Source organism: Hyla sarda, unplaced genomic scaffold (genome assembly GCF_029499605.1).
Source record: "Hyla sarda isolate aHylSar1 unplaced genomic scaffold, aHylSar1.hap1 scaffold_398, whole genome shotgun sequence".
Classification (NCBI taxonomy): Eukaryota; Metazoa; Chordata; class Amphibia; order Anura; family Hylidae; genus Hyla; species Hyla sarda.
The window spans coordinates 89,454-112,355 of NW_026610415.1; the positions used below are offsets into that span (position 1 = coordinate 89,454).

The following is a 22,902-nucleotide window of genomic DNA, read 5'->3' on the forward strand; positions in this document are numbered from 1 at the left end:
GCCCATTGCACTCCCACGGGGCCTTTTTAAATGCAATCCATAACCCGGATTTGCCAGGAACCCTTCTTACTCCTCCTACTTGCATGTGACACTGGGCTTAGGATCTGCATAGGAAACACACACACAAGCACACACCTACCTTTGTTGCCTGCAGATGCCTCCTTGGCTGTCCCCAAACGGTATCAAACCAACACCCACGGGAAGCTGTAAGCATAGAGGACATGCCTGCACCCCATTGGACTTACCTGTGTGGGTTAAACCCGGGTTATTTGACAACCTATGGCGGTGATGGTTCTGCTCAGGCAGAGCAGTGCTGATGCTCCTCATAAAGCTGTCGCTGCTGTGAAGGTTCTAGGTGACATCACAAATCCCTATGGTTACATACACAACAAAGCTGGGTTGTTGTTGTTTACACTCTGCAAGGCCTGTGGAAGTGAGTGACATCATAGCACTGTAGTTCTGAGGGTTCTAGATGGATGCAACAATCTCCTGTTGCTTCTATGAAGGCCATAATAGACGACATCACCAAACAGCTCCATAGTCACATACACAGCAAAGGAGAGATGTTGTTTACACCTAGTGATGTCAGTGGTATTGAGTGACATCACAGCACAGTGCTAAGGCTCCTGGGCCTGGACACAGCAGCGGCTGCAATATCTCAACGGAGAATACGTTTATATATATGTGTGTGTGTGCGCGTATATATATATATATATATATATATATATATATATATATATATATATATTTCTCCGCCGAAATCACTTTTAAACCCATTTCCACCTTTTTTTCCCTTCTCTTCCTCTTACTTTTTTTTCACGTTTTTTTACGTTTTTCTCCTTTTCGCCTCTTTTCTGGGCGTATTATTCTTCTTTTTCTTCTTTTTTTTCGTCTAATGCATACCCCATCAGTGCAGCAATGCTTATTCAATACCGCCAGCAGATGGAGACACTGGGGGATAATTTTCTAAGGATTTATACTGATTTTTCCTGTCTGAATTTGTCGCACAGAAAGTTGCAGGCCAAATATGTGTGACATTTCTGCGACTTTAGCTTCTAGAGCATTTTTACAACATTATACATAGGTGCTGAATACATAAAAAGCGACTGTTCAGCGACAGACAAGTCGCATCGGCTGAAAGTAGGCCAGAATGTCAGTCCATGTTGGAGCAGGTTTAGATACAGTCTAAAGTATAGATCTCAAAGTCTGTGCACAGAATTTAGCAAGGGCCTCGCACCTTCTGATGCATCAGGTAGGTGCACAATAGCATAGCCTAACCCTCTGTACTTTGGTCTATATTGATGCGGGACATAGACAGCCAGCTGATGACCAATCCATTAGTGCAATGGATGGCTGGAAGCATTTGTCTTTGCCTTTGCAATACCACAGAAGCAATGCATGGTCAATGTACAGCAATGACACACCTGTGTGAACAGCCAGGAGACCCCCCCCCCCATGTTATGTTACATAGTTACATAGTTAGTACGGTCGAAAAAAGACATATGTCCATCAAGTTCAACCAGGGAATTAAGGGGTAGGGGTGTGGCGCGATATTGGGGAAGGGATGAGATTTTATATTTCTTCATAAGCATTAATCTTATTTTGTCAATTAGGAACATTCAGCACCCACCCGCTATCAAGGCAGCTGCCTATCATGTCATGCCCTACCTGCACAGGTGTGCTGGCTACTCAAATGATCCAATTAAGGAGGCCATTTAGTCAGCAGCAGCAGAAGTCCTGTGCCTGGACGCTCCAACAGCGGCCAGACACAAGCAGAAGCAGAAGCAGCAGAAGCAGCAGCAGCACCACCTTTTGTTTTTTGGCTGCAGCAGCAGCAAGGCCCACAGGGCTGGCTAGCTGGCTAGCCAGCAAGCAGGTAGCAATGAAAGTAGGAATCTTTCTTTTTAACCCTGTAAGGGGGTGGTGCACTGTACCCGAAGATACTGCCATATCGGGTCAATGCATAGGGCGACGGAAGCAAGCTTCGAAATCGGCCCCCGTTCTCAAAAATCCATTTAATATATGGTCCCCAGATAGGGGACGTATCAGATATTAAACTGATAAGAACAGATACTACACTTGATCTTAGCCAAAAGGCCGAGAAGCGATAACCGTGAAAGGGGCGGGCCCAACAAGGTGCCCTTCATGGGCACTATCACTGCTTGCTGTCAGGGAGGCTGCCAGACAATTTTCCATGCACACTCTGGGCTGGGGGGCAGTCAACCACCAGTACACACAGCAGAACCTAAACCCATACCATTATTGCTAAGCAGCAAGACAGGGGCCCATTGCACTCCCACGGGGCCTTTTTAAATGCAATCCATAACCCGGATTTGCCAGGAACCCTTCTTACTCCTCCTACTTGCATGTGACACTGGGCTTAGGATCTGCATAGGAAACACACACACAAGCACACACCTACCTTTGTTGCCTGCAGATGCCTCCTTGGCTGTCCCCAAACGGTATCAAACCAACACCCACGGGAAGCTGTAAGCATAGAGGACATGCCTGCACCCCATTGGACTTACCTGTGTGGGTTAAACCCGGGTTATTTGACAACCTATGGCGGTGATGGTTCTGCTCAGGCAGAGCAGTGCTGATGCTCCTCATAAAGCTGTCGCTGCTGTGAAGGTTCTAGGTGACATCACAAATCCCTATGGTTACATACACAACAAAGCTGGGTTGTTGTTGTTTACACTCTGCAAGGCCTGTGGAAGTGAGTGACATCATAGCACTGTAGTTCTGAGGGTTCTAGATGGATGCAACAATCTCCTGTTGCTTCTATGAAGGCCATAATAGACGACATCACCAAACAGCTCCATAGTCACATACACAGCAAAGGAGAGATGTTGTTTACACCTAGTGATGTCAGTGGTATTGAGTGACATCACAGCACAGTGCTAAGGCTCCTGGGCCTGGACACAGCAGCGGCTGCAATATCTCAACGGAGAATACGTTTATATATATGTGTGTGTGTGCGCGTATATATATATATATATATATATATATATATATATATATATATAGATATATATATATTTCTCCGCCGAAATCACTTTTAAACCCATTTCCACCTTTTTTTCCCTTCTCTTCCTCTTACTTTTTTTTCACGTTTTTTTTACGTTTTTCTCCTTTTCGCCTCTTTTCTGGGCGTATTATTCTTCTTTTTCTTCTTTTTTTTCGTCTAATGCATACCCCATCAGTGCAGCAATGCTTATTCAATACCGCCAGCAGATGGAGACACTGGGGGATAATTTTCTAAGGATTTATACTGATTTTTCCTGTCTGAATTTGTCGCACAGAAAGTTGCAGGCCAAATATGTGTGACATTTCTGCGACTTTAGCTTCTAGAGCATTTTTACAACATTATACATAGGTGCTGAATACATAAAAAGCGACTGTTCAGCGACAGACAAGTCGCATCGGCTGAAAGTAGGCCAGAATGTCAGTCCATGTTGGAGCAGGTTTAGATACAGTCTAAAGTATAGATCTCAAAGTCTGTGCACAGAATTTAGCAAGGGCCTCGCACCTTCTGATGCATCAGGTAGGTGCACAATAGCATAGCCTAACCCTCTGTACTTTGGTCTATATTGATGCGGGACATAGACAGCCAGCTGATGACCAATCCATTAGTGCAATGGATGGCTGGAAGCATTTGTCTTTGCCTTTGCAATACCACAGAAGCAATGCATGGTCAATGTACAGCAATGACACACCTGTGTGAACAGCCAGGAGACCCCCCCCCCCCCCATGTTATGTTACATAGTTACATAGTTAGTACGGTCGAAAAAAGACATATGTCCATCAAGTTCAACCAGGGAATTAAGGGGTAGGGGTGTGGCGCGATATTGGGGAAGGGATGAGATTTTATATTTCTTCATAAGCATTAATCTTATTTTGTCAATTAGGAACATTCAGCACCCACCCGCTATCAAGGCAGCTGCCTATCATGTCATGCCCTACCTGCACAGGTGTGCTGGCTACTCAAATGATCCAATTAAGGAGGCCATTTAGTCAGCAGCAGCAGAAGTCCTGTGCCTGGACGCTCCAACAGCGGCCAGACACAAGCAGAAGCAGAAGCAGCAGAAGCAGCAGCAGCACCACCTTTTGTTTTTTGGCTGCAGCAGCAGCAAGGCCCACAGGGCTGGCTAGCTGGCTAGCCAGCAAGCAGGTAGCAATGAAAGTAGGAATCTTTCTTTTTAACCCTGTAAGGGGGTGGTGCACTGTACCCGAAGATACTGCCATATCGGGTCAATGCATAGGGCGACGGAAGCAAGCTTCGAAATCGGCCCCCGTTCTCAAAAATCCATTTAATATATGGTCCCCAGATAGGGGACGTATCAGATATTAAACTGATAAGAACAGATACTACACTTGATCTTAGCCAAAAGGCCGAGAAGCGATAACCGTGAAAGGGGCGGGCCCAACAAGGTGCCCTTCATGGGCACTATCACTGCTTGCTGTCAGGGAGGCTGCCAGACAATTTTCCATGCACACTCTGGGCTGGGGGGCAGTCAACCACCAGTACACACAGCAGAACCTAAACCCATACCATTATTGCTAAGCAGCAAGACAGGGGCCCATTGCACTCCCACGGGGCCTTTTTAAATGCAATCCATAACCCGGATTTGCCAGGAACCCTTCTTACTCCTCCTACTTGCATGTGACACTGGGCTTAGGATCTGCATAGGAAACACACACACAAGCACACACCTACCTTTGTTGCCTGCAGATGCCTCCTTGGCTGTCCCCAAACGGTATCAAACCAACACCCACGGGAAGCTGTAAGCATAGAGGACATGCCTGCACCCCATTGGACTTACCTGTGTGGGTTAAACCCGGGTTATTTGACAACCTATGGCGGTGATGGTTCTGCTCAGGCAGAGCAGTGCTGATGCTCCTCATAAAGCTGTCGCTGCTGTGAAGGTTCTAGGTGACATCACAAATCCCTATGGTTACATACACAACAAAGCTGGGTTGTTGTTGTTTACACTCTGCAAGGCCTGTGGAAGTGAGTGACATCATAGCACTGTAGTTCTGAGGGTTCTAGATGGATGCAACAATCTCCTGTTGCTTCTATGAAGGCCATAATAGACGACATCACCAAACAGCTCCATAGTCACATACACAGCAAAGGAGAGATGTTGTTTACACCTAGTGATGTCAGTGGTATTGAGTGACATCACAGCACAGTGCTAAGGCTCCTGGGCCTGGACACAGCAGCGGCTGCAATATCTCAACGGAGAATACGTTTATATATATGTGTGTGTGTGCGCGTATATATATATATATATATATATATATATTTCTCCGCCGAAATCACTTTTAAACCCATTTCCACCTTTTTTTCCCTTCTCTTCCTCTTACTTTTTTTTCACGTTTTTTTACGTTTTTCTCCTTTTCGCCTCTTTTCTGGGCGTATTATTCTTCTTTTTCTTCTTTTTTTTCGTCTAATGCATACCCCATCAGTGCAGCAATGCTTATTCAATACCGCCAGCAGATGGAGACACTGGGGGATAATTTTCTAAGGATTTATACTGATTTTTCCTGTCTGAATTTGTCGCACAGAAAGTTGCAGGCCAAATATGTGTGACATTTCTGCGACTTTAGCTTCTAGAGCATTTTTACAACATTATACATAGGTGCTGAATACATAAAAAGCGACTGTTCAGCGACAGACAAGTCGCATCGGCTGAAAGTAGGCCAGAATGTCAGTCCATGTTGGAGCAGGTTTAGATACAGTCTAAAGTATAGATCTCAAAGTCTGTGCACAGAATTTAGCAAGGGCCTCGCACCTTCTGATGCATCAGGTAGGTGCACAATAGCATAGCCTAACCCTCTGTACTTTGGTCTATATTGATGCGGGACATAGACAGCCAGCTGATGACCAATCCATTAGTGCAATGGATGGCTGGAAGCATTTGTCTTTGCCTTTGCAATACCACAGAAGCAATGCATGGTCAATGTACAGCAATGACACACCTGTGTGAACAGCCAGGAGACCCCCCCCCCCCCCCCCCATGTTATGTTACATAGTTACATAGTTAGTACGGTCGAAAAAAGACATATGTCCATCAAGTTCAACCAGGGAATTAAGGGGTAGGGGTGTGGCGCGATATTGGGGAAGGGATGAGATTTTATTTTTCTTCATAAGCATTAATCTTATTTTGTCAATTAGGAACATTCAGCACCCACCCGCTATCAAGGCAGCTGCCTATCATGTCATGCCCTACCTGCACAGGTGTGCTGGCTACTCAAATGATCCAATTAAGGAGGCCATTTAGTCAGCAGCAGCAGAAGTCCTGTGCCTGGACGCTCCAACAGCGGCCAGACACAAGCAGAAGCAGAAGCAGCAGAAGCAGCAGCAGCACCACCTTTTGTTTTTTGGCTGCAGCAGCAGCAGCAAGGCCCACAGGGCTGGCTAGCTGGCTAGCCAGCAAGCAGGTAGCAATGAAAGTAGGAATCTTTCTTTTTAACCCTGTAAGGGGGTGGTGCACTGTACCCGAAGATACTGCCATATCGGGTCAATGCATAGGGCGACGGAAGCAAGCTTCGAAATCGGCCCCCGTTCTCAAAAATCCATTTAATATATGGTCCCCAGATAGGGGACGTATCAGATATTAAACTGATAAGAACAGATACTACACTTGATCTTAGCCAAAAGGCCGAGAAGCGATAACCGTGAAAGGGGCGGGCCCAACAAGGTGCCCTTCATGGGCACTATCACTGCTTGCTGTCAGGGAGGCTGCCAGACAATTTTCCATGCACACTCTGGGCTGGGGGGCAGTCAACCACCAGTACACACAGCAGAACCTAAACCCATACCATTATTGCTAAGCAGCAAGACAGGGGCCCATTGCACTCCCACGGGGCCTTTTTAAATGCAATCCATAACCCGGATTTGCCAGGAACCCTTCTTACTCCTCCTACTTGCATGTGACACTGGGCTTAGGATCTGCATAGGAAACACACACACAAGCACACACCTACCTTTGTTGCCTGCAGATGCCTCCTTGGCTGTCCCCAAACGGTATCAAACCAACACCCACGGGAAGCTGTAAGCATAGAGGACATGCCTGCACCCCATTGGACTTACCTGTGTGGGTTAAACCCGGGTTATTTGACAACCTATGGCGGTGATGGTTCTGCTCAGGCAGAGCAGTGCTGATGCTCCTCATAAAGCTGTCGCTGCTGTGAAGGTTCTAGGTGACATCACAAATCCCTATGGTTACATACACAACAAAGCTGGGTTGTTGTTGTTTACACTCTGCAAGGCCTGTGGAAGTGAGTGACATCATAGCACTGTAGTTCTGAGGGTTCTAGATGGATGCAACAATCTCCTGTTGCTTCTATGAAGGCCATAATAGACGACATCACCAAACAGCTCCATAGTCACATACACAGCAAAGGAGAGATGTTGTTTACACCTAGTGATGTCAGTGGTATTGAGTGACATCACAGCACAGTGCTAAGGCTCCTGGGCCTGGACACAGCAGCGGCTGCAATATCTCAACGGGGAATACGTTTATATATATGTGTGTGTGTGCGCGTATATATATATATATATATATATATATATATATATATATTTCTCCGCCGAAATCACTTTTAAACCCATTTCCACGTTTTTTTCCCTTCTCTTCCTCTTACTTTTTTTTCACGTTTTTTTACGTTTTTCTCCTTTTCGCCTCTTTTCTGGGCGTATTATTCTTCTTTTTCTTCTTTTTTTCCGTCTAATGCATACCCCATCAGTGCAGCAATGCTTATTCAATACCGCCAGCAGATGGAGACACTGGGGGATAATTTTCTAAGGATTTATACTGATTTTTCCTGTCTGAATTTGTCGCACAGAAAGTTGCAGGCCAAATATGTGTGACATTTCTGCGACTTTAGCTTCTAGAGCATTTTTACAACATTATACATAGGTGCTGAATACATAAAAAGCGACTGTTCAGCGACAGACAAGTCGCATCGGCTGAAAGTAGGCCAGAATGTCAGTCCATGTTGGAGCAGGTTTAGATACAGTCTAAAGTATAGATCTCAAAGTCTGTGCACAGAATTTAGCAAGGGCCTCGCACCTTCTGATGCATCAGGTAGGTGCACAATAGCATAGCCTAACCCTCTGTACTTTGGTCTATATTGATGCGGGACATAGACAGCCAGCTGATGACCAATCCATTAGTGCAATGGATGGCTGGAAGCATTTGTCTTTGCCTTTGCAATACCACAGAAGCAATGCATGGTCAATGTACAGCAATGACACACCTGTGTGAACAGCCAGGAGACCCCCCCCCCCCCATGTTATGTTACATAGTTACATAGTTAGTACGGTCGAAAAAAGACATATGTCCATCAAGTTCAACCAGGGAATTAAGGGGTAGGGGTGTGGCGCGATATTGGGGAAGGGATGAGATTTTATATTTCTTCATAAGCATTAATCTTATTTTGTCAATTAGGAACATTCAGCACCCACCCGCTATCAAGGCAGCTGCCTATCATGTCATGCCCTACCTGCACAGGTGTGCTGGCTACTCAAATGATCCAATTAAGGAGGCCATTTAGTCAGCAGCAGCAGAAGTCCTGTGCCTGGACGCTCCAACAGCGGCCAGACACAAGCAGAAGCAGAAGCAGCAGAAGCAGCAGCAGCACCACCTTTTGTTTTTTGGCTGCAGCAGCAGCAAGGCCCACAGGGCTGGCTAGCTGGCTAGCCAGCAAGCAGGTAGCAATGAAAGTAGGAATCTTTCTTTTTAACCCTGTAAGGGGGTGGTGCACTGTACCCGAAGATACTGCCATATCGGGTCAATGCATAGGGCGACGGAAGCAAGCTTCGAAATCGGCCCCCGTTCTCAAAAATCCATTTAATATATGGTCCCCAGATAGGGGACGTATCAGATATTAAACTGATAAGAACAGATACTACACTTGATCTTAGCCAAAAGGCCGAGAAGCGATAACCGTGAAAGGGGCGGGCCCAACAAGGTGCCCTTCATGGGCACTATCACTGCTTGCTGTCAGGGAGGCTGCCAGACAATTTTCCATGCACACTCTGGGCTGGGGGGCAGTCAACCACCAGTACACACAGCAGAACCTAAACCCATACCATTATTGCTAAGCAGCAAGACAGGGGCCCATTGCACTCCCACGGGGCCTTTTTAAATGCAATCCATAACCCGGATTTGCCAGGAACCCTTCTTACTCCTCCTACTTGCATGTGACACTGGGCTTAGGATCTGCATAGGAAACACACACACAAGCACACACCTACCTTTGTTGCCTGCAGATGCCTCCTTGGCTGTCCCCAAACGGTATCAAACCAACACCCACGGGAAGCTGTAAGCATAGAGGACATGCCTGCACCCCATTGGACTTACCTGTGTGGGTTAAACCCGGGTTATTTGACAACCTATGGCGGTGATGGTTCTGCTCAGGCAGAGCAGTGCTGATGCTCCTCATAAAGCTGTCGCTGCTGTGAAGGTTCTAGGTGACATCACAAATCCCTATGGTTACATACACAACAAAGCTGGGTTGTTGTTGTTTACACTCTGCAAGGCCTGTGGAAGTGAGTGACATCATAGCACTGTAGTTCTGAGGGTTCTAGATGGATGCAACAATCTCCTGTTGCTTCTATGAAGGCCATAATAGACGACATCACCAAACAGCTCCATAGTCACATACACAGCAAAGGAGAGATGTTGTTTACACCTAGTGATGTCAGTGGTATTGAGTGACATCACAGCACAGTGCTAAGGCTCCTGGGCCTGGACACAGCAGCGGCTGCAATATCTCAACGGAGAATACGTTTATATATATGTGTGTGTGTGCGCGTATATATATATATATATATATATATATATATATATATATATATTTCTCCGCCGAAATCACTTTTAAACCCATTTCCACCTTTTTTTCCCTTCTCTTCCTCTTACTTTTTTTTCACGTTTTTTTACGTTTTTCTCCTTTTCGCCTCTCTTCTGGGCGTATTATTCTTCTTTTTCTTCTTTTTTTTCGTCTAATGCATACCCCATCAGTGCAGCAATGCTTATTCAATACCGCCAGCAGATGGAGACACTGGGGGATAATTTTCTAAGGATTTATACTGATTTTTCCTGTCTGAATTTGTCGCACAGAAAGTTGCAGGCCAAATATGTGTGACATTTCTGCGACTTTAGCTTCTAGAGCATTTTTACAACATTATACATAGGTGCTGAATACATAAAAAGCGACTGTTCAGCGACAGACAAGTCGCATCGGCTGAAAGTAGGCCAGAATGTCAGTCCATGTTGGAGCAGGTTTAGATACAGTCTAAAGCATAGATCTCAAAGTCTGTGCACAGAATTTAGCAAGGGCCTCGCACCTTCTGATGCATCAGGTAGGTGCACAATAGCATAGCCTAACCCTCTGTACTTTGGTCTATATTGATGCGGGACATAGACAGCCAGCTGATGACCAATCCATTAGTGCAATGGATGGCTGGAAGCATTTGTCTTTGCCTTTGCAATACCACAGAAGCAATGCATGGTCAATGTACAGCAATGACACACCTGTGTGAACAGCCAGGAGACCCCCCCCCCCCATGTTATGTTACATAGTTACATAGTTAGTACGGTCGAAAAAAGACATATGTCCATCAAGTTCAACCAGGGAATTAAGGGGTAGGGGTGTGGCGCGATATTGGGGAAGGGATGAGATTTTATATTTCTTCATAAGCATTAATCTTATTTTGTCAATTAGGAACATTCAGCACCCACCCGCTATCAAGGCAGCTGCCTATCATGTCATGCCCTACCTGCACAGGTGTGCTGGCTACTCAAATGATCCAATTAAGGAGGCCATTTAGTCAGCAGCAGCAGAAGTCCTGTGCCTGGACGCTCCAACAGCGGCCAGACACAAGCAGAAGCAGAAGCAGCAGAAGCAGCAGCAGCACCACCTTTTGTTTTTTGGCTGCAGCAGCAGCAAGGCCCACAGGGCTGGCTAGCTGGCTAGCCAGCAAGCAGGTAGCAATGAAAGTAGGAATCTTTCTTTTTAACCCTGTAAGGGGGTGGTGCACTGTACCCGAAGATACTGCCATATCGGGTCAATGCATAGGGCGACGGAAGCAAGCTTCGAAATCGGCCCCCGTTCTCAAAAATCCATTTAATATATGGTCCCCAGATAGGGGACGTATCAGATATTAAACTGATAAGAACAGATACTACACTTGATCTTAGCCAAAAGGCCGAGAAGCGATAACCGTGAAAGGGGCGGGCCCAACAAGGTGCCCTTCATGGGCACTATCACTGCTTGCTGTCAGGGAGGCTGCCAGACAATTTTCCATGCACACTCTGGGCTGGGGGGCAGTCAACCACCAGTACACACAGCAGAACCTAAACCCATACCATTATTGCTAAGCAGCAAGACAGGGGCCCATTGCACTCCCACGGGGCCTTTTTAAATGCAATCCATAACCCGGATTTGCCAGGAACCCTTCTTACTCCTCCTACTTGCATGTGACACTGGGCTTAGGATCTGCATAGGAAACACACACACAAGCACACACCTACCTTTGTTGCCTGCAGATGCCTCCTTGGCTGTCCCCAAACGGTATCAAACCAACACCCACGGGAAGCTGTAAGCATAGAGGACATGCCTGCACCCCATTGGACTTACCTGTGTGGGTTAAACCCGGGTTATTTGACAACCTATGGCGGTGATGGTTCTGCTCAGGCAGAGCAGTGCTGATGCTCCTCATAAAGCTGTCGCTGCTGTGAAGGTTCTAGGTGACATCACAAATCCCTATGGTTACATACACAACAAAGCTGGGTTGTTGTTGTTTACACTCTGCAAGGCCTGTGGAAGTGAGTGACATCATAGCACTGTAGTTCTGAGGGTTCTAGATGGATGCAACAATCTCCTGTTGCTTCTATGAAGGCCATAATAGACAACATCACCAAACAGCTCCATAGTCACATACACAGCAAAGGAGAGATGTTGTTTACACCTAGTGATGTCAGTGGTATTGAGTGACATCACAGCACAGTGCTAAGGCTCCTGGGCCTGGACACAGCAGCGGCTGCAATATCTCAACGGAGAATACGTTTATATATATGTGTGTGTGTGCGCGTATATATATATATATATATATATATATATATATATGTATATATTTCTCCGCCGAAATCACTTTTAAACCCATTTCCACCTTTTTTTCCCTTCTCTTCCTCTTACTTTTTTTTCACGTTTTTTTTACGTTTTTCTCCTTTTCGCCTCTTTTCTGGGCGTATTATTCTTCTTTTTCTTCTTTTTTTTCGTCTAATGCATACCCCATCAGTGCAGCAATGCTTATTCAATACCGCCAGCAGATGGAGACACTGGGGGATAATTTTCTAAGGATTTATACTGATTTTTCCTGTCTGAATTTGTCGCACAGAAAGTTGCAGGCCAAATATGTGTGACATTTCTGCGACTTTAGCTTCTAGAGCATTTTTACAACATTATACATAGGTGCTGAATACATAAAAAGCGACTGTTCAGCGACAGACAAGTCGCATCGGCTGAAAGTAGGCCAGAATGTCAGTCCATGTTGGAGCAGGTTTAGATACAGTCTAAAGTATAGATCTCAAAGTCTGTGCACAGAATTTAGCAAGGGCCTCGCACCTTCTGATGCATCAGGTAGGTGCACAATAGCATAGCCTAACCCTCTGTACTTTGGTCTATATTGATGCGGGACATAGACAGCCAGCTGATGACCAATCCATTAGTGCAATGGATGGCTGGAAGCATTTGTCTTTGCCTTTGCAATACCACAGAAGCAATGCATGGTCAATGTACAGCAATGACACACCTGTGTGAACAGCCAGGAGACCCCCCCCCCCCCCCCCCATGTTATGTTACATAGTTACATAGTTAGTACGGTCGAAAAAAGACATATGTCCATCAAGTTCAACCAGGGAATTAAGGGGTAGGGGTGTGGCGCGATATTGGGGAAGGGATGAGATTTTATATTTCTTCATAAGCATTAATCTTATTTTGTCAATTAGGAACATTCAGCACCCACCCGCTATCAAGGCAGCTGCCTATCATGTCATGCCCTACCTGCACAGGTGTGCTGGCTACTCAAATGATCCAATTAAGGAGGCCATTTAGTCAGCAGCAGCAGAAGTCCTGTGCCTGGACGCTCCAACAGCGGCCAGACACAAGCAGAAGCAGAAGCAGCAGAAGCAGCAGCAGCACCACCTTTTGTTTTTTGGCTGCAGCAGCAGCAAGGCCCACAGGGCTGGCTAGCTGGCTAGCCAGCAAGCAGGTAGCAATGAAAGTAGGAATCTTTCTTTTTAACCCTGTAAGGGGGTGGTGCACTGTACCCGAAGATACTGCCATATCGGGTCAATGCATAGGGCGACGGAAGCAAGCTTCGAAATCGGCCCCCGTTCTCAAAAATCCATTTAATATATGGTCCCCAGATAGGGGACGTATCAGATATTAAACTGATAAGAACAGATTTTTTTTTTTTTTTTTCCTCAGTTACAGACTATTGTTTGGACGATCATCAGGTCACCTACCAAGACTCGTCACTTAAAACAATATCTGAAAAAACATCATACGGAAAAAACTAACTAAGGGAACCGAGTGCCAAGAAAAAGTGACCAAACAACAAAACAAAAAAACATGTCAAAAACAATCACAGAAATTGGTCAAAAACTTACAGCTTTCTCCTTTACGTACTTCTTATAAATTTTTCCATCGTGTATGCATCCAGATTTTCTCCGCTTCTTCTTCACCAATTCTCTTTTTGTCCAGTAGAAAGATAGTAAAAATCCTTCCTAAAAACAATCTTTTCAATTCCCTCGGAGAAATAACAACATTTTTAAAAACAAGCAAATTGCGTGAGTCCCATAAAACCTCTTTAAAAACAGAAAAAAGAATCCAATTAGTACGTGTATCTTCCTTTTTACTAAGATCTTGACCAATAAAAACTTTCTCAAAAGAAAAACTGTTATATCCAGTGAGTTGGATTAAAAACTTCTTTAAAAACATAAAAAATTCTTTTGCATAAAAACAGTCCCAATAAAGGTGCACTAAGTCTTCTCTACCTCCACAACCCTCTCTTGGGCATCTGTCACTTATTCTCAAACCTCTTCCATTTAAAAAAGATCGGGTTGGGAGGCAGCCATGAAAGGACATCCAACTAACGTCTTTTTGTCTGTTTGATAGTCCAATAACTTTAAAAAACTTCCAAAGCTTCACAGACTGAGCATTAGTGCAGAATGGTACTTCATATAATCTCTCATTTTTCCTTATTTCTTGTTCTATTTTCTTTTTATCAGGTTCACCTAAAGAGCTCAAACCAAATTGATCATTGAAAGACCTGAGGAGCACATAGAAGGTAGGTATCACATGTGCTATGGGTCTCCTCAAATCCCTCTCACACCAGCCCCATTTGGAAAACAACCATCCTGCAAGGTATTTACTCATGTCTGCCGCCCTATTATTGCACTGTATCAATTTAAAAATTAAAAGAAAATAGTGCACCTTTAAAAACAGATCAATGTTTGGAAAGTTATATCCGCCCAAATTCATACTCTTCATCACTTCTTCTCTTCTCATTTTCTCCATCTTAGACCCCCAGAAGAACACAAAAAGCTTCCTTGTGACTCTCCTAGTCCATAACTTCCCTGGAGGAAGCACCATAGCCGTATACAAGAGAAGCGGTAGGATTACAGACTTAATGATAAGAACTTTCCCTTTAAGTGACAAGTTCCTTAACCTCCAGAAGGATAGCTTCTTCTCAATTTTACTGTCCAAAGTCTCATAACTTTTCTTTCCTTTGAGGTATTTATCAAATATCACTCCTAGCACTTCAATGTCTTCTTTTTCCTTAACACCATCCACTACTATATTCTCTTGGTTCCCAAAACTGCATAATTGGCACTTCCCCCAGTTCACATTCATCCCAGCCACACAACAAAAAATCCTCACATGCAAATTTACTCTGTTGAGATCTGCTTGGGATGTACAAGTAAAAACCACATCGTCCATATAACTTAAAACCTTTAACTTACTACCATCACTACCTGGAATAAAAACACCACTCACACATTTATCTTTCTGCACATTCTTCAACAGGCCCTCTATAACGCATATAAACAGAATTGGGGAGAGTGGGCATCCCTGTCTGACTCCAGACAAGACATTAAAAGCAGGCCCCACATGCCCATTTACTAAAATCTGACTTGTCACCCCATGATAAAAACTCATAATAACAGATAATAACTTTTCTGGAATACCTAAGTGTTTTAAAGCAATGAACATAAAATCATGTGCAACCTTATCATAAGCCTTTTCGAAATCTATGGACTCAACAAACAGTGCATTCTTGTTAAAGTTACTGTAATAAATAGAGTCTCTTAAAAGCAATAAATTATCTGTTATTTTTCTTTTCGGTACTGCACAAACTTGGTATTCTCCCACAAGGTGGTCCACTACATCACTCAGTCTATTAGCCACAATCTTAGCAATTATCTTGTAGTCACAATTTAATAAAGTTATAGGTCTCCAATTTTTAAGATCTCTGCCATCACCTTTTTTATGAATTAATGTTATGACCCCTTTCTTCATAGATTCAGCTAAAACACCTGAGTTAAAAACATATTGCACCACCCGTGTAAACTCTTTACTTAAAATATTCCAGAACGCGGAATAAAACTCAGCGGGGAGACCATCACAGCCTGGTGTCTTCCCTTTGGCCATCTTATCCAGGGCCTGCTTGATCTCCCCTTCACTAACATCATCAATCAAAAAATCTACTTTTTCAACAGGAACATTATTCTCCAAAATATTACAATAATCATTCATCTCCGTCTCACTGGCTCTGCTCTTATTACTAAAGAGTGTCTCATAAAATCTGCCAATCTCCTTCACCATCTCCTCTCCAAAAACTTCCCCCGTAGGGGTAAAAACAGATTTAAAAACACCTTTAGCATTAAAACATTTTTTAAAGAAATACCGTGTACACTGCTCATTTTCTTCTAGGTGCTGCACTTTAGACTTATATACAATATTCCTTCCCTTTTCCAACAACCTTTTTTTCATCTCCCCCTTCACCTTAACAATCTCATCCTCCACCTCCACACCAACACGTTTAAACTTATAGAGAGTCTCTAACCGGGATACAAGCCTTTCATCACTCCTCCTCTTCTCTTGTGCTCTCTTTATGCAAAACATCTTAAAGAAATTAGAAAACTCTCCTTTAGCCCATTCCCACCACACTAAGACATTACTAAAATCAGGTTGTTTAGAAACACAGGATAAAAACACATGATTAAAACCAGCCATTACTTCCTCATCTTCCAATAGACTTACATTTAATTTCCAGAGCCCCCTCCCAAAATGAAGGGACTCTGTGACACTTATCTCAGCCGACACCATCTTGTGGTCTGAGAAAGTTGACATCATTTGATTGCACCGGACCACCTTAATCCCATCAGAGACCAGGATGTAATCGATCCGGGATTTACAGCGGCCACTATCTGATATGTACGTATATCTTTCATCAGTGCTAACCATCAGTCCAACATCAGTAAAATGCAAGTCTTGAATAATTTGATTTAAAACATTGGAAGTAATATCAGTTCTAACCTCAGCAGAGCTCTCACGATCATTGACGGATCTAATGCAGTTAAAATCGCCAACAATAATAGTATCTTCACGACCAGGGATAAAAAACTTAAGGGACTCTAAAAAAGACAAACGTGCTTGTTTTTCTGCTGGAGCATACACATTAAAAATTCTCATCCTCTGGCCCAAAACCTCAAAAATTAAAACCATACAACGACCAGGTACTAAAGTTTGGCAATTTAAAACTTTAATGTCCCTGTTTCGCAATAAAATCCCAACACCTTCATTTTTGTTTTCTGCACATGTGGACCAGAAGGACTGCCCACACTTCCACTCATTTGCATAAGGTGCTGACTTTATTGCACACTCCTGTAAACATATCACATCACTTCTAACATTCTCAAGAATATCAAAAATTGCAGCTCTCCTAATTTCAGACTCAATACTTCTTACATTAATAGTTGTTACAACCAAAGTCATAATAACTAGGAAAAGAAAACCAAATGCTTTAAAATCCATCTTAACTTAGAAATTAACATTTTGGCCTTCAACTTTCCTATGTAAACTTGCAAAACAATCAGGCGACCCTATGTTAGAGTCCCTGTCTATTTCATTATCATTACCAAGAACAAGGGCTTCCTGATCCTCAGACCAGCTCCCTGTCTTACACCTTTTATTCACAACCTGCACATCCTCATCTTCCTCCTCCTCTTCTTCCTTACTGCGAGAAACTCTCTGACCAGGTGTTAGAGATCTCTGAGATGACCTAACAACTTCCATTCCCTCCTCCTCCCCCACAATTGGGTTTGGACATTCAATATCATCCATAGCCTCTTCACTAGAAAGAACATCACCATACACTGTCTCAATTTTCTCCACCACTTTCACTTTTTTTTCTTTTTTCTTTTTCACCAAGGTAAATTCACCTCCCACACCTGTCTCCTCACCAGTCACAGCAGTGGAAACACCCTCCTCCCCTGACCTCTCCTGAGTGCTAATGTGCTCCACTATCACAGAACTTTCCTCAGCCACCTGTGCCACATTAACACTCACACTCACACTCTCACCAACTCCAGGAACAAACCTCCCTCCCCCTTTTTCTCTTTGTTCTCCTCTATTCCCAGCTGCATCAGCATAACTTCTCTTCTTTTTATACCACATATCACAGCCTCTTGCCAAATGTTCCTCACTTCCACAGATATCACATGTCTTCTTCTCTGTACAAATACTTGCTTCATGACCAGTTTTCCCACAATTTCTGCAACATTCTCCTTTCTCAGGGCAATAATCCTGCACATGGCCATAGGCATGGCACTTTCTACAATATTGCAACTGGCCTTCATAAAAGCAGAAACCTCTCTCTCCTCCGATAGAAAACACCTGTGGTATGCTCTTCCTTCCATCTTGCATTCCTTCATCTTTTTTAAATTTTACAATAAACTTTCTCTTACAATTAAAGTACCCAAACTTGTTCTTAAGTCTTCCTATAAATTTCACTTCCTCGCAATACCGGAACAAAAAGTTTGTAACCATTTCATCAGAAACCTTAGGATTATACATGTGGACAATTACTACCTTTGTTGTATTCATAAATAACGGTTCCACTTTAATCTTCTTCATTATAGCAGGCTCACTTTTCCTCTTCATTTCTTCAAGATCCATATAGACTCTCTGGCAAATCTCAGAACCACAAAAAGTAATATCATAAATTCCTTGCCTAGGAAAATCCTGTATAGCCAATACATTCCATACCTGTAGGTAATCAAGCTTGCGAAGAATCTCCACAACGATTTGGTCAAGTCCGATCGTCCCCCGGTGCTCGCCAGGAACGTAGATCCGCACCGTGTCCTCAAGTCCACGCGCCTTCTCGCTCATTTTTGCAGGTAAAACCCACGATCGCAGCTCAGCAACAATCCAGGGCCCCCCGTAAAGAGGGCCCCGATCACCACTCCTTTCAACCCAAACCACGCACAGAAATCCACACGTGATCTTAGCCAAAAGGCCGAGAAGCGATAACCGTGAAAGGGGCGGGCCCAACAAGGTGCCCTTCATGGGCACTATCACTGCTTGCTGTCAGGGAGGCTGCCAGACAATTTTCCATGCACACTCTGGGCTGGGGGGCAGTCAACCACCAATACACACAGCAGAACCTAAACCCATACCATTATTGCTAAGCAGCAAGACAGGGGCCCATTGCACTCCCACGGGGCCTTTTTAAATGCAATCCATAACCCGGATTTGCCAGGAACCCTTCTTACTCCTCCTACTTGCATGTGACACTGGGCTTAGGATCTGCATAGGAAACACACACACAAGCACACACCTACCTTTGTTGCCTGCAGATGCCTCCTTGGCTGTCCCCAAACGGTATCAAACCAACACCCACGGGAAGCTGTAAGCATAGAGGACATGCCTGCACCCCATTGGACTTACCTGTGTGGGTTAAACCCGGGTTATTTGACAACCTATGGCGGTGATGGTTCTGCTCAGGCAGAGCAGTGCTGATGCTCCTCATAAAGCTGTCGCTGCTGTGAAGGTTCTAGGTGACATCACAAATCCCTATGGTTACATACACAACAAAGCTGGGTTGTTGTTGTTTACACTCTGCAAGGCCTGTGGAAGTGAGTGACATCATAGCACTGTAGTTCTGAGGGTTCTAGATGGATGCAACAATCTCCTGTTGCTTCTATGAAGGCCATAATAGACGACATCACCAAACAGCTCCATAGTCACATACACAGCAAAGGAGAGATGTTGTTTACACCTAGTGATGTCAGTGGTATTGAGTGACATCACAGCACAGTGCTAAGGCTCATGGGCCTGGACACAGCAGCGGCTGCAATATCTCAACGGAGAATACGTTTATATATATGTGTGTGTGTGCGCGTATATATATATATATATATATATATATATATATATATATATATTTCTCCGTCGAAATCACTTTTAAACCCATTTCCACCTTTTTTTCCCTTCTCTTCCTCTTACTTTTTTTTCAAGTTTTTTTACGTTTTTCTCCTTTTCGCCTCTTTTCTGGGCGTATTATTCTTCTTTTTCTTCTTTTTTTTCGTCTAATGCATACCCCATCAGTGCAGCAATGCTTATTCAATACCGCCAGCAGATGGAGACACTGGGGGATAATTTTCTAAGGATTTATACTGATTTTTCCTGTCTGAATTTGTCGCACAGAAAGTTGCAGGCCAAATATGTGTGACATTTCTGCGACTTTAGCTTCTAGAGCATTTTTACAACATTATACATAGGTGCTGAATACATAAAAAGCGACTGTTCAGCGACAGACAAGTCGCATCGGCTGAAAGTAGGCCAGAATGTCAGTCCATGTTGGAGCAGGTTTAGATACAGTCTAAAGTATAGATCTCAAAGTCTGTGCACAGAATTTAGCAAGGGCCTCGCACCTTCTGATGCATCAGGTAGGTGCACAATAGCATAGCCTAACCCTCTGTACTTTGGTCTATATTGATGCGGGACATAGACAGCCAGCTGATGACCAATCCATTAGTGCAATGGATGGCTGGAAGCATTTGTCTTTGCCTTTGCAATACCACAGAAGCAATGCATGGTCAATGTACAGCAATGACACACCTGTGTGAACAGCCAGGAGACACCCCCCCCCCCATGTTATGTTACATAGTTACATAGTTAGTACGGTCGAAAAAAGACATATGTCCATCAAGTTCAACCAGGGAATTAAGGGGTAGGGGTGTGGCGCGATATTGGGGAAGGGATGAGATTTTATATTTCTTCATAAGCATTAATCTTATTTTGTCAATTAGGAACATTCAGCACCCACCCGCTATCAAGGCAGCTGCCTATCATGTCATGCCCTACCTGCACAGGTGTGCTGGCTACTCAAATGATCCAATTAAGGAGGCCATTTAGTCAGCAGCAGCAGAAGTCCTGTGCCTGGACGCTCCAACAGCGGCCAGACACAAGCAGAAGCAGAAGCAGCAGAAGCAGCAGCAGCACCACCTTTTGTTTTTTGGCTGCAGCAGCAGCAAGGCCCACAGGGCTGGCTAGCTGGCTAGCCAGCAAGCAGGTAGCAATGAAAGTAGGAATCTTTCTTTTTAACCCTGTAAGGGGGTGGTGCACTGTACCCGAAGATACTGCCATATCGGGTCAATGCATAGGGCGACGGAAGCAAGCTTCGAAATCGGCCCCCGTTCTCAAAAATCCATTTAATATATGGTCCCCAGATAGGGGACGTATCAGATATTAAACTGATAAGAACAGATTTTTTTTTTTTTTTTTTTTTTTTTTTTTTTTTTATCTAAAGCCGAGGAACGTGCTTTCGATTCACCCAAAGTGCAAGAAAAAGTGCAAACGTGTTACACTAAAAAAACGTGCACAAAGGATGCGGTCTATCGCAAGCCCTTCTCCGATAGGAGAGAGGCCCCCCAACAAACCTTACCCTTCGCCTCCAGACCAAAAGGTACCTGCGAGGTTCCAGGTTCGATGTCCCTTTTCGCCGAAGCTACTAGGAGACCACAAATGCTCCCGGCATCCCCCTTGGCGTTAGCCAAGGTATCTGCCCGCAGAGCCGATTACGGTAGGTACCCTGCGAAGCAGGAGTACCCGGGGTGTTTGCAGGGAGGTGCGGAACCTAATGGCCACACACACCTCCCCTAGACCGCCAGGAGGGACACCCAGAAGGGCTACCGCATCCTGACAAATCCTGTGAACACACAACACGCAAAAAGTGACACAGTGAGACAAAAAATAAATAAATAAGTGAATGTGTGCAGATATACTGCCCGGACATCCGGCCGGATCTATAAAAATTTCTCTGATCCTAGCCAGAAGGCCGGGAATCAAGAGGTGAGTGCCACAAGGTGAAGAGATTATGGTGCCCGTGCTTCAACTCAGTGAGCCTATTCTCCCAGTGAGTTTCGGCACCTCGGGGTCACCACTCCCCGAGGCACAAAAGTACCTCGGCTCTAGACCCTCTCAGCCTCATGGCGAGACCCGGAGGGAACAGGTCACATCGGGGCAGCCGTCGAGCTGATTCCTCAGAACCAGCCCCGGAAAGCCCTGGTACACCTGCATCCTCCATGCAGCACCCATCCCCACCAGCATGAAAACTGATAAGAACAGATACTACACTTGATCTTAGCCAAAAGGCCGAGAAGCGATAACCGTGAAAGGGGCGGGCCCAACAAGGTGCCCTTCATGGGCACTATCACTGCTTGCTGTCAGGGAGGCTGCCAGACAATTTTCCATGCACACTCTGGGCTGGGGGGCAGTCAACCACCAGTACACACAGCAGAACCTAAACCCATACCATTATTGCTAAGCAGCAAGACAGGGGCCCATTGCACTCCCACGGGGCCTTTTTAAATGCAATCCATAACCCGGATTTGCCAGGAACCCTTCTTACTCCTCCTACTTGCATGTGACACTGGGCTTAGGATCTGCATAGGAAACACACACACAAGCACACACCTACCTTTGTTGCCTGCAGATGCCTCCTTGGCTGTCCCCAAACGGTATCAAACCAACACCCACGGGAAGCTGTAAGCATAGAGGACATGCCTGCACCCCATTGGACTTACCTGTGTGGGTTAAACCCGGGTTATTTGACAACCTATGGCGGTGATGGTTCTGCTCAGGCAGAGCAGTGCTGATGCTCCTCATAAAGCTGTCGCTGCTGTGAAGGTTCTAGGTGACATCACAAATCCCTATGGTTACATACACAACAAAGCTGGGTTGTTGTTGTTTACACTCTGCAAGGCCTGTGGAAGTGAGTGACATCATAGCACTGTAGTTCTGAGGGTTCTAGATGGATGCAACAATCTCCTGTTGCTTCTATGAAGGCCATAATAGACGACATCACCAAACAGCTCCATAGTCACATACACAGCAAAGGAGAGATGTTGTTTACACCTAGTGATGTCAGTGGTATTGAGTGACATCACAGCACAGTGCTAAGGCTCCTGGGCCTGGACACAGCAGCGGCTGCAATATCTCAACGGGGAATACGTTTATATATATGTGTGTGTGTGCGCGTATATATATATATATATATATATATATATATATATATATATATATATATTTCTCCGCCGAAATCACTTTTAAACCCATTTCCACCTTTTTTTCCCTTCTCTTCCTCTTACTTTTTTTTCACGTTTTTTTACGTTTTTCTCCTTTTCGCCTCTTTTCTGGGCGTATTATTCTTCTTTTTCTTCTTTTTTTTCGTCTAATGCATACCCCATCAGTGCAGCAATGCTTATTCAATACCGCCAGCAGATGGAGACACTGGGGGATAATTTTCTAAGGATTTATACT

At 44.6% G+C, this 22,902-nt stretch overlaps 7 non-coding genes and 1 pseudogene across 7 annotated transcripts; all 8 read right to left on the minus strand.

Annotated features, from left to right (window-relative positions):
- Positions 1–1,918: 1,918 nt before the first annotated feature.
- LOC130333069 (U2 spliceosomal RNA) lies at positions 1,919–2,109 on the minus strand. Its single transcript, XR_008875430.1, has one exon. It is a non-coding gene; the product is annotated as a U2 spliceosomal RNA (small nuclear RNA).
- A 2,104-nt stretch (positions 2,110–4,213) lies between these two features.
- LOC130333070 (U2 spliceosomal RNA) lies at positions 4,214–4,404 on the minus strand. The gene has a single exon (XR_008875431.1). It is a non-coding gene; the product is annotated as a U2 spliceosomal RNA (small nuclear RNA).
- Positions 4,405–6,486: 2,082 nt separating this feature from the next.
- LOC130333071 (U2 spliceosomal RNA) lies at positions 6,487–6,677 on the minus strand. The gene has a single exon (XR_008875432.1). It is a non-coding gene; the product is annotated as a U2 spliceosomal RNA (small nuclear RNA).
- Positions 6,678–8,761: 2,084 nt separating this feature from the next.
- On the minus strand, positions 8,762–8,952 carry LOC130333073 (U2 spliceosomal RNA). The gene has a single exon (XR_008875434.1). It is a non-coding gene; the product is annotated as a U2 spliceosomal RNA (small nuclear RNA).
- A 2,087-nt stretch (positions 8,953–11,039) lies between these two features.
- Positions 11,040–11,230, minus strand: LOC130333074 (U2 spliceosomal RNA). The gene has a single exon (XR_008875435.1). It is a non-coding gene; the product is annotated as a U2 spliceosomal RNA (small nuclear RNA).
- A 2,094-nt stretch (positions 11,231–13,324) lies between these two features.
- LOC130333033 (U2 spliceosomal RNA) lies at positions 13,325–13,511 on the minus strand. Its single transcript, XR_008875412.1, has one exon. It is a non-coding gene; the product is annotated as a U2 spliceosomal RNA (small nuclear RNA).
- A 7,184-nt stretch (positions 13,512–20,695) lies between these two features.
- Positions 20,696–20,895, minus strand: LOC130333038 (U2 spliceosomal RNA). Its single transcript, XR_008875415.1, has one exon. It is a non-coding gene; the product is annotated as a U2 spliceosomal RNA (small nuclear RNA).
- A 692-nt stretch (positions 20,896–21,587) lies between these two features.
- Positions 21,588–21,747, minus strand: LOC130333048 (U2 spliceosomal RNA; annotated as a pseudogene).
- Between the last annotated feature and the right edge of the window lie 1,155 nt (positions 21,748–22,902).